Source organism: Bos indicus, chromosome 13 (assembly GCF_029378745.1).
Source record: "Bos indicus isolate NIAB-ARS_2022 breed Sahiwal x Tharparkar chromosome 13, NIAB-ARS_B.indTharparkar_mat_pri_1.0, whole genome shotgun sequence".
NCBI classification, from domain to species: domain Eukaryota; kingdom Metazoa; phylum Chordata; class Mammalia; order Artiodactyla; family Bovidae; genus Bos; species Bos indicus.
This window is the reverse complement of record NC_091772.1, coordinates 2014774-2027735: the sequence shown is the minus strand read 5'-3', so window position 1 is coordinate 2027735 and position 12962 is coordinate 2014774. Positions and strand designations below refer to the sequence as shown.

At 39.5% G+C, this 12962-nt stretch overlaps 1 protein-coding gene across 11 annotated transcripts in view; it reads right to left on the bottom strand.

Moving 5' to 3' along the window:
• The window catches only part of PLCB4 (phospholipase C beta 4), a 485151-nt gene that overhangs the window by 361641 nt on the left and 110548 nt on the right, over positions 1-12962 (bottom strand). The window contains exon 1 of one of the 11 annotated variants that reach the window (XM_070800682.1): positions 858-4292. The exons of 9 other annotated variants lie outside the window; for them this stretch is intronic. The gene's annotated coding sequence lies outside the window, so the exon portion shown is untranslated. Of the gene's footprint in view, positions 1-857; positions 4293-12962 lie in introns of those variants that run through there. One more of the 11 variants, XM_070800686.1, reaches the window with a different exon arrangement.

Genomic DNA, 12962 nt, shown 5'->3' with positions numbered 1-12962 from the left:
AACTAGTATCACTTGCTTATAAAAAGAAAGTAATGATAAAAATAAAAATTTTTAAGAGGAGGCAATCAAAACATGACACTGAAATACGTCTCATACTTTTATTACTAATTATGAAAAACAAAAATGAATCTTTTTGTAATAATTCGTGCATAATGGAAAAATGTTTAACACTTTCTGTGCTATATTGCATCATGCTAAGGTAGTCATAGAAAACATTTTCAATAGACTGGCTAATTTTTTTTTTTTTTGGGCTAGATTTTATTTTTTCCAGTAGGTTTACATTCAAAGCAAAACTGGGCAGAAAGTACAGAGATTTCTCATATACCCCTATATAGGTGGTTACTGTTTTAAATATGCAAAATGTTAAAAGATAGGCACACAAAAATCCTACCAGTCAATTGAATCATACCAATAAATGCCTTATTGAAAAATCTGAGTCCCAGTCAGGTTTAGAAGATTTATTTAAAAAAAAAAAAAAAAAAAAAAGGACATCAAAATAAATCTGTATCTAATTAAAGCCAGAATCGCCATAAAACGATAGTATCTGATATACTTTGTTGCCTCAATCTTGTCTTAGGCTTCTCCCTTATTAGAAAATCTAAGGAAAAAAATCAGTAATAAAATAATCTTCATGAAAAGTCTGAGTGATCTAAGAAATTTAAAAACGGAGAAGTATTTTCCAGCGTGTTTTTTTTTTCCTGCCACTGCATAAACCTATACCTGCTTACCTTCAGGAACCACAAAAATAAAATTGTGCCAGCCCTACCTCAAGCTATAAAAAAAGAAACATCAAAATGACTCCCCTTTGTAAACCTTAACTTCCACCCATAAAGCCGTTTTTCAGTATGTTCTCTTACCTGAAGAGCAGTGAGCAGGCTGTAAACTTCACCCGGTCAGAAAGAGGATCTTGAGAGCACACAGGCTGAGAACTGCAAGGATAAGCTCACTCTTTCCAGAAGGGAGACTCGGATGAGCAAGCCCCACACAGTCAGCACATGTAAGGACTCTCCCTGCAGCGTCCCAGCCCTCGGCCACAAAGCGAGACGCTGGACAAACCGTGCCCATAGCCACAACAAAACATCCAGACACAGGGGCCGAGAAAGACTCTTTTCACTATTCCAAGCAGAAAGACAAACATAGCAAATGCTTTTGGCCGGCACCTTGCCAAGTATCTGCCCGTGAATGAGTGAGTGCCCCGCACACGAGAAGTGCCACTTGCCCAGAGGCTAGGGCTTCTTAGCAGGAACAGGAAAGTTTGAATCCTACACCAGAACTCATCCTTCCAATAAATCTTTGACTTCTCTAAAGTGAAGGCTATGAAAATTCAAGCTATAAACCTAAAGGAAAGCCCACTGACTGTCCATTCAGGAACTGGGAAAACTTGCGAGCTGCTAAAAGTCTTTGTTTCAACTCCCCCATCTGCCTGCCACCTTTTGCCCATTTCCCTCTGTAACACCTTCAGGATTCAAGAAAGAAAGTAGATTTTTTTAAACTCTTAAGTTACCAGTAGTGCTGATCGAAAGAAAAATAGGTAAGAACTAATAGATCGAGTGAGATCTGGAGATTATACTCCTTGCACAGATAGTAAAATGTGGATACTTTGGTCCTAGAAATATATTTTGAGAGGATTTTAATTCTCCATCAAATTAAGATACTAACACACACACACACACACACACACACACACACACACAAGTCCCCTGATTTATCTGCCCACAAGCACTAGTATGGCAATTTTTTTAAAAGGTTAGCTTTTCCCAAAATGTGCCAGAGAGTGTAAAATACTTCACAAAACAAGGTTTCAGGGTGAAATTTTAGGGTGGTCAATCTAGACTAATGTCAATAGAATCCTATACAGCAGAAACTTTAAAAAATGGTTTATGCACTACATCCCAATTATTTAACCATGGGACCCTTTATTTGTGGGGCATCCAGAGGGAATTATATTTTTTCAGACAGACTTGGGAAGTGCTAATAATTTTAGATTCACTTGCCCATTTTTATGCAACATATCTGACACTGTGATGACTTTTCAAAGCACTTAGAAAAGCCTTAGATTACAAAGCTTCCCATCTACCTCTAATTTGTACTAATTTCTACGAAATTCCAGTGTGATCAATTTCTAGATTACTCAATATTAATAAACAGTAAACATATTTTAAAAACATAAATATGAGAAATAGGCTATACATGTATTTCATGGGCATCTCCTTCATTCCACCCATTATGCTGGGAAACAAGGGACACCCTCAAGCATCTGGACCTTCTGCTGGAGCCCCTGCAGCTGCTCTGGTGGGTGTGTGGTTGCACCGGGTCACCCATCTGCCCTCCAGAGTTGAACATCAGACCTCAGAGATGAACATTCAGCCAACATATCCTACAGAGAGGGCACCCCAGCCAAGATACCAACACCGAGGCAGGAGTAGCCACCACCCAAACCCAACACCTACTGCATCCATATGTGTACATTTCAACCACTTTACAGGCAGACTCAAGGGGAGGAAACTGAGTCAGATCCCTCCAGCAAACCACATGTAGAACCAACTCCCCCGTCCAGCACCTCCTCTCCTCTCAAATCCCAAAGCCCTGCACACCCAGCAATCTTGACATCCTTCTGTTCTCATTTAGGTGGAAAAGCAGGTTTTCAGGATAGATGGGCGGTTCACAGCTGCTCCACTGAAATAACTGAGTCACACTGACCCCTCACTCATCTGCCCTGACTACTCCAGAGCCATTGCACATGAGTCGTTTTTCCAGCTCCTGTCCCCTTAAAGATCAACATCTTTCTAAAATGAGGTTTATTCCCCTTATCCTTCTAATAAGATATTTAACCTTTAATTTAAAAGCTATGTCTTTCATTCATGAATCCATATTCTACTGAATTATAAGCATAATATTCTCTCAACTATAATAGGTTGAGAAAATTATTTTAATTAAGGAATGATCCAGGAAGCATGGGATGGTATTTCAACACCCGTAAAATAGCAGTACAACTGCTTATTAAAAAAATCATGTCACAAGGCTATATTAGAAAAATACAAACTCCAACCCCTCAGCAAAGATCATGATTAAGAGAAAGCTACATATCATGATATTTAAGTGCACATTCCTTCAGCCACTACTTCCTAAGGACTTGCTCTGCAGCAAAAGCAGGAAGTTAAACAGAGTCACTGTTTCCTACGAAGAACATGCATCTGTGTCCTGTTATAACAAATAGATGTAGACTGGGATGTCTTAAAAATTAATTGTGAAAGCAACACAAGTTTATTTTAAAAGTTCAGACCATAGAAGGTGTGAAATCGATAGCCAAAACTCATAAAAGTAAAACCCCCCTCTTCCATATTAATTACAGCCACTGCTGTTTCAGTTCACATTTACTTGTAATCACTTTGTTTTAAATGACTCATATTCTAAGCACAGTTTCCTTCTAATGAATGAGTTTATTCCATTTATGTTGTGGTTTCTAATAACCATGTGGTTCATCTTAATTCTATTATTCCATTTTGTTAGGCTTCCTGGTTTGACATTTTCTTTTGTTCTGGTTTTTGCGACATAATTATTTAAATATGAAATGGAAGTCAAACAATTATAATATGCAGACTGTAATGAAAATGTTATAAATCTTCTCACCACACACACGAATAGTAATGCTGTGGGGTAGAGGAAGGAGGAATAAATTCGGAGTTCAGGATTAACAGTGACATATTACTATATATAAACAACAAGGACACACGGTATAGCACAGGAAACAACACTCAATATTTTGTAATAACCCATAAAGGAAACATCTGTAGACTTCCCTTGTGGCTCAGAGGGTAAAGAATCTGCCTGCCAATGCAGGAGACGCAAGTTCCATCGCTGAGTCAGGAAGATCCCCTGGAGAAGGAAATGGCAACCCACTCTAGTATTCTTGCCTGGGAAATCCCATGGATAGAGGAGCCTGGCAGGCTACAGTCCGTGGAGTCACAAAACAGTCAGACATGACTTAGTGACTAAAACAACGTGTGTGTGTGTGTGTGTGTGTGTGTGTGTGTATTTGACTCAATTGCTGTACACCTGAAACTAAGACAACACTGTAAATCAACTATATTTCAACTTTAAAAACAGTAACACTCTGAGGTGATGACTGTGCTGAGTACCCTCACTATAGCGATCATTTCACAATATACATGTATATTATACATCCTATTCATACACATTAAATTTATACAATGTTACATTTGAATGTCAATTACATTTCAATAAAGCTGGAAAAAACAAAAGGTACAGCAACTATTTAAAAAAGAACATATTATACATCTCAATAATGCAAAAATAATAAGTAATATAATCAAGAAGGCTGAAGGAAAAAATGGGAAGAATACAAATGTGCTATTTATTTAAATCTTCATATCTAGGAGCCAACAGGCCCTGCCTAAAGTTAATAAACCAATTAGAATAGAGCATAGAATTTTTTATATTATTATTCACATTTATAGTTATTACCACAAATGAGTAAAAAACAAAACATTAACCTAAATTATAGAAGGAAAAGGAAGAAGAAACATGAGGGTTATTAAATCATCAAGAAACAAAGGAAACATCAAACCAGGAACAAGGGCTGCCGCCCAGAGACCCACCTGTGCCTCCAACCTCTCTCTTCCATGTAAAGGCTTTGGTCTGGCAGAGCCTCTGCCTCCAGGGGTTTTAAGAGAGACATACTTTGATTTTCCCTGGATTTGCTCCAAATACCACCAAATTTGGTAGATAGTCTTCAGTTTTTTGGATTATAGCCATTTCCAACTTTTAGCAAAGTTTTCCCCCACTTTTAGCATTTTTTTTAATATCCAGAGTTTCAGGGAAGCGAATAGACACTTCTACTTAAAGTCCTTTCAAGAGAACCCCACCTCCCACCTTACGCTGATTATTATTTTTTATATGCTTCAATGCTCTCTCCACTGTGCACCTCTAACTGCCTCTTCCCTTTCAAATCTCTTGGTGCTCGTATCACTGATGTGCTGAGATGACTTGCACCTCCTACAGAAAAACACTGGGTGTGTCTCTGCCCATCTCCAGTCACAGTGGGAATATTCAGACCGCAGGGACCAGTGGACAATACAAACCAAACTCCGTGCCCTCTCCCTTCTCAGAGCCAGTTCTGAAATACCAGCACCTCACAGGAAAGGTCTGTGAATTTACAAAACAGCTTTTTAGAAGGGTAAAGCAAAGATATAAAAATTTTTACTGAGAATAAGAAAAGGCTTATATTGTGGCTTTTTAAAAAAATTAGTTGGTTCTTGTTGTTTAGTTGCTAAGTCATGTCTTACTCTTTTGAGACCCCAAGGACTGAAAGCCTCCAGGCTCCTCTGTCCAAGAGATTTTCCAGGCAAGAATACCAGAGCAGGTTGCCATTCCCTTCTCCAGAGGATCTTCCCAGTCCAAGGACGGAACCTGTGTCTCCTGCCTTGGCTGGTGGATTCTTAACCTCTGAGCCACCAGTAAAGTGAAAGTGAGAGTCACATCATGTCCAACTCTTTGAGATCCCATGGACTTTTCCAGGCTAGAACACTGGAGTGGGCAGCCTTTCCCTTCTCCAGGGGATCTTCCCAACCCAGGGATTGAACCCAAGTCTCCTGCATTTCAGGCAGATTCTTTACCATCTGAGCCACCAGGGAAGCCCCAATTAGTACAGGCAGCTTCATATCGTTGACACTGCCATATAAGCAACCCCAGCAAGATACACTACAATATTAATACTAATACTACAGGATGAGTGAATATGAATAAAGGTTCTGTTTCCAAAGTAAATGCCATCCTTTCCAAAGCCCTTTAATATACTTCTACAGCATGTTTCCTCCTAGTAGCTCTAAATAATATGTTAAATCGACTTATGATTATCTAGAAATTTAAGAAAGGATTAGGATATTCATTTACTGCGACACGATAAGCAAACGTTCAGGTTCAGACAGATCTGCCTCCTCTGTTCTTCCTCTCCTGCAAATCCTCAAAACACACAAAAATTGTATTTTTTGCTTCCCTTTTATCCCCAAAGTCTACGGATCAAAACCAAAAGAAGAGTGCCCTTGGTCCTTCCAACCAAGTTTAAAGCCTGCAACCCAGTAAACCTATTGCAGTCAGCTCACCGCTTGCTCCAGGGAACAGAGAACAAATTAGCAGAGAACATTATTTTAAAGCATGGTAATGACATTCTAACAAACACTGCAAGTGTTTCAGCCCACACACATCATCCATCTAGGGAAACAAAAAGCAAACAAACAAAAATTGACAAAAACAAAAAAAGGAATACACTGAGAAACAAACAACAAAAACCATCGCATGAACTTACATACTCTGCAGTGTTCCTCTAACTCTTCACACCACCCATGTTCAACATCTTTTATTATATCACTGATTATCTGTATTAAAAAGGCAATATGATCAGAATTACTGAATCACATGTTATTAATAACTATCAGTAAAAGGTAGAAAAGGTAGTTATCTATAAAGTTAGAATAGAATTCACAGAACAAAATGCCTCCTAGGTTCGTTTATTCTAAATACTTATTCTACTCCAAGGAAAAAACAGACAACTCGTGGTTTAAGCAATATCAGATATCATTCAAAAGAGACTACCTTATTTTGTCTCACCATTTAGAATCAGTAAAGTGAAATACATGTCAGAGAACATTATTCATGAACTGGCAGTGCTCTGTGCTGTAATTCACTTTCTTATCATGACCAGTCAGACACCGGTGATCCAGTGTGTAGTTAAACTGGACAGCATGAAGCTGGGACCTGACGTACCTGGGTTGGCATCAGAGTTCCTTAATTTCGGGCGAGTTACTTAACCTCTCACATTCAGATTTCTCACATTTAATAGAGGATCAAAATCACCACAGCACAGGGTAAGTGAAATTTTTTAAAATAAGAAAATCTACATAAAACACTATATCATCTGGCATATAGTAAGTACTCAATAAACTGGGATGATAACTCATGATTGTCACAAACTAGTATTGTTTTCACATGATATGCCAGCCTCTCAAACATCTGCGTGGGAATCATCACAGTCATTTCCACAGAGCTTCTCAAGCTTTCATGTGCGCACAAGTCACCAAGGGAATTTTGCTGAAAAATGCAGACTGTGCTAGAGGTTGGCTGTGGAGCCTGAGATCTTGCATTTTAACAAGTTCACAATGATGCTGATATGGCCAGGCCCGGGAGCATGCTTTAAATGTGAAGGACCTGGACCACCCGGATATCCCCCATTACACACACACACACACACACACACACACACACACACACACACACACACACACGTGGCTGAAAATCTAAACACTGAGTCTGCAATCCAACATTACCTTCCCTGTAAAAACAGAACTCTTCCTTTACAATTGGTAAATGCTATGAATCACTTGAGATAATTGCTAAATACAGAATACAATCATAAGAAAGGCAAGGAATAGCTTCACCTGGGAAAAGAATTTGAATTTTTGAATCAAGACAGGCTTGGGTTCAAACCTCAGCCCCACTATATGTTCTAGCTATTAACACATCTTTAGACTAATCACAGGCTTCCTAATAAACTTCAGATTCCTTTTGTGTCAAATGGGGATAACAGCATCTCTCGGAAAAATATAACACATCCAAAATAACAGCTGTCTCAAAACAGTTAATATTGATGCGTATGTCCCATGGCCTGGCACACAGTCGGCACTAAGAACACGCGGGGTGCCTTCCACTCCAGCCGCGCCGGTTCAGCTGCTCACCAATACAGCTCTGCCTTTCCTTCCGTTTCCCTCCCTCAGGCTCACACCCTCTCGGGCACGCTATCTGAAGACCTGCCTCCGATGAAATGCCTTCTCATGCTATTTCAAGCTGCCAGCACTAGTAATTTCCCAAGAGAAAGAACCTTATTTCCTAGTATGTTCTGTTAATCCTCGAGACCCACAGTCTAGAAGAAAACTATGTTTTCCACATGGCTTCTCTCTGTTCTAAATCCTGACAGGCTCTTTCTTCCTGCACAGACAGAAAGGAAAGGGACAGAAGTCATAATCTCTTTCTCTGTGTCCAAAAAGAGCTTGGAAATACCTCTTTCAATCAAAGAAACATATTGTGGAAAACCAACCACTCACTCCAAGATAACTCTCTGTTTTCTTTTTCAGTTCCCCAAACTGTAATTGATTCTATTTCTTCAGAAAGCTCTAAAACACACATAGTTCTGCTAGGGTTTCCTCTCACCAAGCAAAAATGATTTATGATGCCAAAAACATTAGTTGCCCAATATAACTCGGTTCCCTCATTGATCTGACACATTATTTAAATCCTGAGTGCCTGCCATGCACCCAGTACTATGTCAGATGCTGGGTGCCCACTGGTGAGTAAACAAACGTGGTCCATGCCCTTGAGACTCTAACTACCCTGACCTTCACTGATCTTATTTCTAAAACCAGGACACACTTCCAGAGCTAGTTCTGGTTTCTAAAACCTAGCCATAGACTGCATCTAAGTAAGAATGAAATAATGCCATTTGTCACAGCATGGATGCAACTGGAGAGTACCGTACTAAGAAAGTCAGAAAGAGACAAATAAATGCCACGTGATATTACTTATATGTAGAATTTAAAATAGGACACAAATGAACCTATCTATGAAAAACAAACAGACGCACAGAGATAGAGACCAGACTGGTGGTTGCCAAGGAAGAGGGCCTGGGGAGGGACAGAGTGGGAGGCCAGGGTTAGCAGATGGAAGCGTTGATATATAGAAGGGATGAACAGCAAGGGCCTACTGGACAGCACACAGAACTCTGTTCAGTTTCCTAAGAGAAATCATTTTACATATATAAAATGACTTTGCTGTTTTATTAACACAGCAGAAATTAACACAACTATAAATCAATGATACCTAAATAAACGAACCCCAGCTGAACTGTTAGAATCCACCCCTGGCCACAGTTGACTGATCGGACAAAGCATACCACATCACCTTCCATGAGCCTGCAGATGAAGAGGTCTGTGTTTTGCTACCGAACAGTGGCCCATCCAGCCCACCGTGCTGTCCCAACTGGACTGCAGTGCTTGCCCCTGGAGATACAGTCCCACAGCAGCTTCAGTGCAGACAGATGTTCCCCTGTTCTTCCCCAAGCTGCCTACCTCTGTTCTCAAACTCTGAGCAGCTAACTAGGCCTAACATCTATCAGAAGTTTTCCAAAGTTCACTGGCACACTGAACAGGAAATAGTTTACCAGCCACATGAGTTATATTCCACATCATTCTGCCTATTTGCAGCTATATTAATATTTAATATTTGTACTATTTTAAAATGGAAATAGGGATTCTGGGTAAGATGCAGCCAGTTTCATTCATCACCTTCCGCTAAAACTTTCGTCAAGTAGCATTCTCTCAGCCTGTGTAAAAGGGCACTGCTTATACATTCATCTTGATTAAGAATTCATATAATGTATAAAACATCCAAAAAGTGAAATCAGAACATGTAGAAATTATGTGATCAGGGAATCAGTAAAAACTTCAGATGCAGATTAATTTATTGTTCACATTGATGAGTCTTAATGATGTCTATGAGCTGCTTTTAAGAGACCTGTGAATTAAAAGGAAGATCCCTCTTCATTACTTAAAAACACTTGGAGTTTCATCATTAAGGTTAAACTGGGAGATGAAAAGCCCCTTCTGCTTTTCTTACCATAATCAAAATATAACAACTCTAAATTAATGATGAAGAGCAATATATATAGATAGATAGATATAGATAAGATAGATCTGTGTGAAAGAGGACTAAGACTCTAATGTTTCAAACCACTAGGTATGTGTCAAGGTTGAAGCAAGACTTAATGTAAGCCCATTTTCTAAGTAGTTTGGTTTAAAATTCAGGGGTAATTATACTTTCTTCAATACATAATAACTTTAGAAAAAAAAAAAAAATTACCCACAGTCCTTTCCACAAAGCAACCTAGAAGGATTTTCTAGGACCAGAAGAATTACTGAGTGACTTTAAGGTTAATAATTCAGACAATAGCTTTCCCTGGACAGGCTGAACTGAAAGAGGCCTGAATTCATCTTGGTATCTTCCACTTCACTTTCCTTAATTCTGAAGGTACCACCACATCTTTATGTTTTAAACAAATGATTCCCATGGAATCAAGAAAGTAGGCTATCCATCTTGCTCACTACCACACACACGCACACACACACACACCCCTCAGGATGACATTAAAGACAGCCCTAACTTTGTCTTCAGATTCACTCTAATCTTGGCTCTCTCTCCTCTTTCTCTCTCAGGACAGTGAAGGCAGGTCTCTGACTCGAGTTTCAGTAGGCACTGGCATCTACTTAGGCTTGGATGACACTATTTAGTCTTCATTTTTTAATTTTTATTGGCTATCTCAACAATTTGTGGCACAAGATAGTTTTCCAAGGTAATGATCTAAGGCTGCCTTTTAAAATACATTTATGTTTGTGGTTAAACAAAAGTGAAAAATATGAAATAAAAATAGAAGAATAGAAGAATGGTAAAAAGAATGAAAGTAGTATCTGAATGACTGACACTTGGGAAACACTGGGTACTGATTACAATGGTTTGGATTTGAATATTAGCTTTGCAACTCCCTTGGTGTGTGCTTTACGCAAGTTACTTAAGATCTCTGTGCCTTGGTTTCTTCATTTATAAAAATAGTAATAATGACAGTATCTATTTCAAGGGGCTATTGTGAGGATAAAGTGGTTATTATAGTAAAACACTAAAATAGTACACAGCATACAGCAAGAATTCCACATAAATTAGTTTTTACTAGTATTTTATAAATATATGTGGGTAAATATTTATTCAAACTCGATCCTCTGACCTGTGAATTACAAGATAAAGAAATTTCTTATGAGTTCTTATATAGGTGAAAAGAAAAGCTCCTTCTGTTTTTCTTTAATTAAAAATGCAGCCAATTAAGGAGTGTTTGAAACGCATGTGATCCTCTAGAAGCCAGAATGGAATGCAGTGTCCTGAATTCCATTATAGTTTCTTCTCCTCTCTGCTTAAAAAAATCCCAATATTTCAATCACAAAGAATTGAAAAGAAAAAAAGTCTGCCGCTCCTTATCCACATGACACCAACCAAAATGTAGTCACAAACAGACTCATGGTTCCTCCAACCAACATTTTAACATTCTGATTGTGCAACATCACAAGAATTGCTCTGTTTTCTTGAATACTGCTGCAGCAAAGGGCTTTTTGTTTAAGTTATAGCCAGTCTACATGAAATGAATAACTTTTTAAAAATCTGTTTGAATATTGCTATGATCTGAATGTCTGTGTCCCCTCAGTATTCACGAAACACCAAAGATGTTGATATTAGAAGGAAGGGTGATTGGGAGGTTCTTAGGTCGTGAGGATGGAGCACAGGATTATTCCTCTTATAAAAGAGGTTCCAGAGAGCTCACCAGCCCTTACTACCACACGATGATACAAGGAGAGGTCTGCACCCAGGAGAGGGCCCTCCCTCGAACATGCTGGCATTCTGATCTCAGACCTCCAGCTTCAGAAACTATGAGAAATAAATGTCTGTTGTTTATAAGTTTCCTAGTTCACAGGATATTGTTACAGCAGCCCAAAGGAACTAAGACAAATATATTAATAAAAGCAAAAGGGCATCACTTATCTGTCTTTTTCTTCATATGATTTTCTCTGACCTTGGCTTCCAGGGGAATTTCTCCCTTTGTTCAAACAGTTCAGTGTGACTCCCTTAAGTGAACCATAAAATGTAGTGCAAAAAATCACTCCCATTTAACACCCTATGCCTTCTTCACCCCACACCAGTTCAACAGGCATTTTGGACTAAAATGGGGAAGAACAGAGCACAGTGCTGTGATACCGGATTAGCGACCCACACAGCTCAACCGGGCTCCGAGTTCACTCTCTGTGTCTAATACGGCTTCTTGAACAATAAACTTGAGCTGTCCCATCTAATCTCACAACTTATCATCTCCACTAAAACCCAAGTAGTCTCAAAAACAGAAGAAAAACAGAAAAGGAACAACGCGGTAACTAATATGAAGGATGGTTAACAATGAAATTAATGCTGATTGCAGATGTAACCTTCAAGATGCGCAAAGCCCAGTAATACCTCAAAGAACAGAGAATACAACCTGATTGCTTCTGAATGTCAAACGTACCTGCAAGAAATAGCTATGTAAACCGTCAGGACAGGCTCTGTACTAAAAAGCCAAACTTCATTTTAAAAGTCTAAGTCATTGTTCCCATCCCTCTCAATTCTGTCAAAATAAGACCTTTATTTCTCTCATTTTTAAGTGACTCAGCTGGCTGGAGCGGTCTGCATCACCCTGACTTGTCATTGAACCTTTCTGGGCCCCGGTAGCACATCTGTGAATGGGTCATCACAGCACCTACCTCGCAGGTTTGTGAAGAACTGCACCCAGCACAGGGTAAGTCCCATGTCAGCGTTAGTTATTATGAGCAATGGTGGTGTGTTTTAAATAATTTCTTAAATACACTGAGATAGGATCGCCATGTGCCCATTTTATGGATGAGGAGACTGATCGTTCAGAGGGTTGCACATCACAGAATGTATCAGTCAAGAAATAGTATAAGGGGCTTCCACAGGGGCTCGGTGGTAAGGAACCTGCCTGCTAATGCAGGAGACATGGGTTTGATCCCCGGTCTGGGAAGAGTCCACGTGCCAAAGAACAACAAAGCCCGTATGCCACAACTACTGAACTGATTCCCCAGAGCTCAAGAGCGGCAACTACGGAAGCCTCCCAGCCTAAGCCCATGCGCCATGAGAGAGGCCACTGCAATGGGAAGCCCACGCTCCACAACGGGTAGTAGCCCTGCTCACCACAACCAGAGAAAAGCCTCCACGGCGACTAAGACCCAGCACAGCCAAACTAATAAGAAGAAATATATTAAAAAATTAAAGAAAGAAATAGCATCAGATCTTCCCCTCTGCAACAC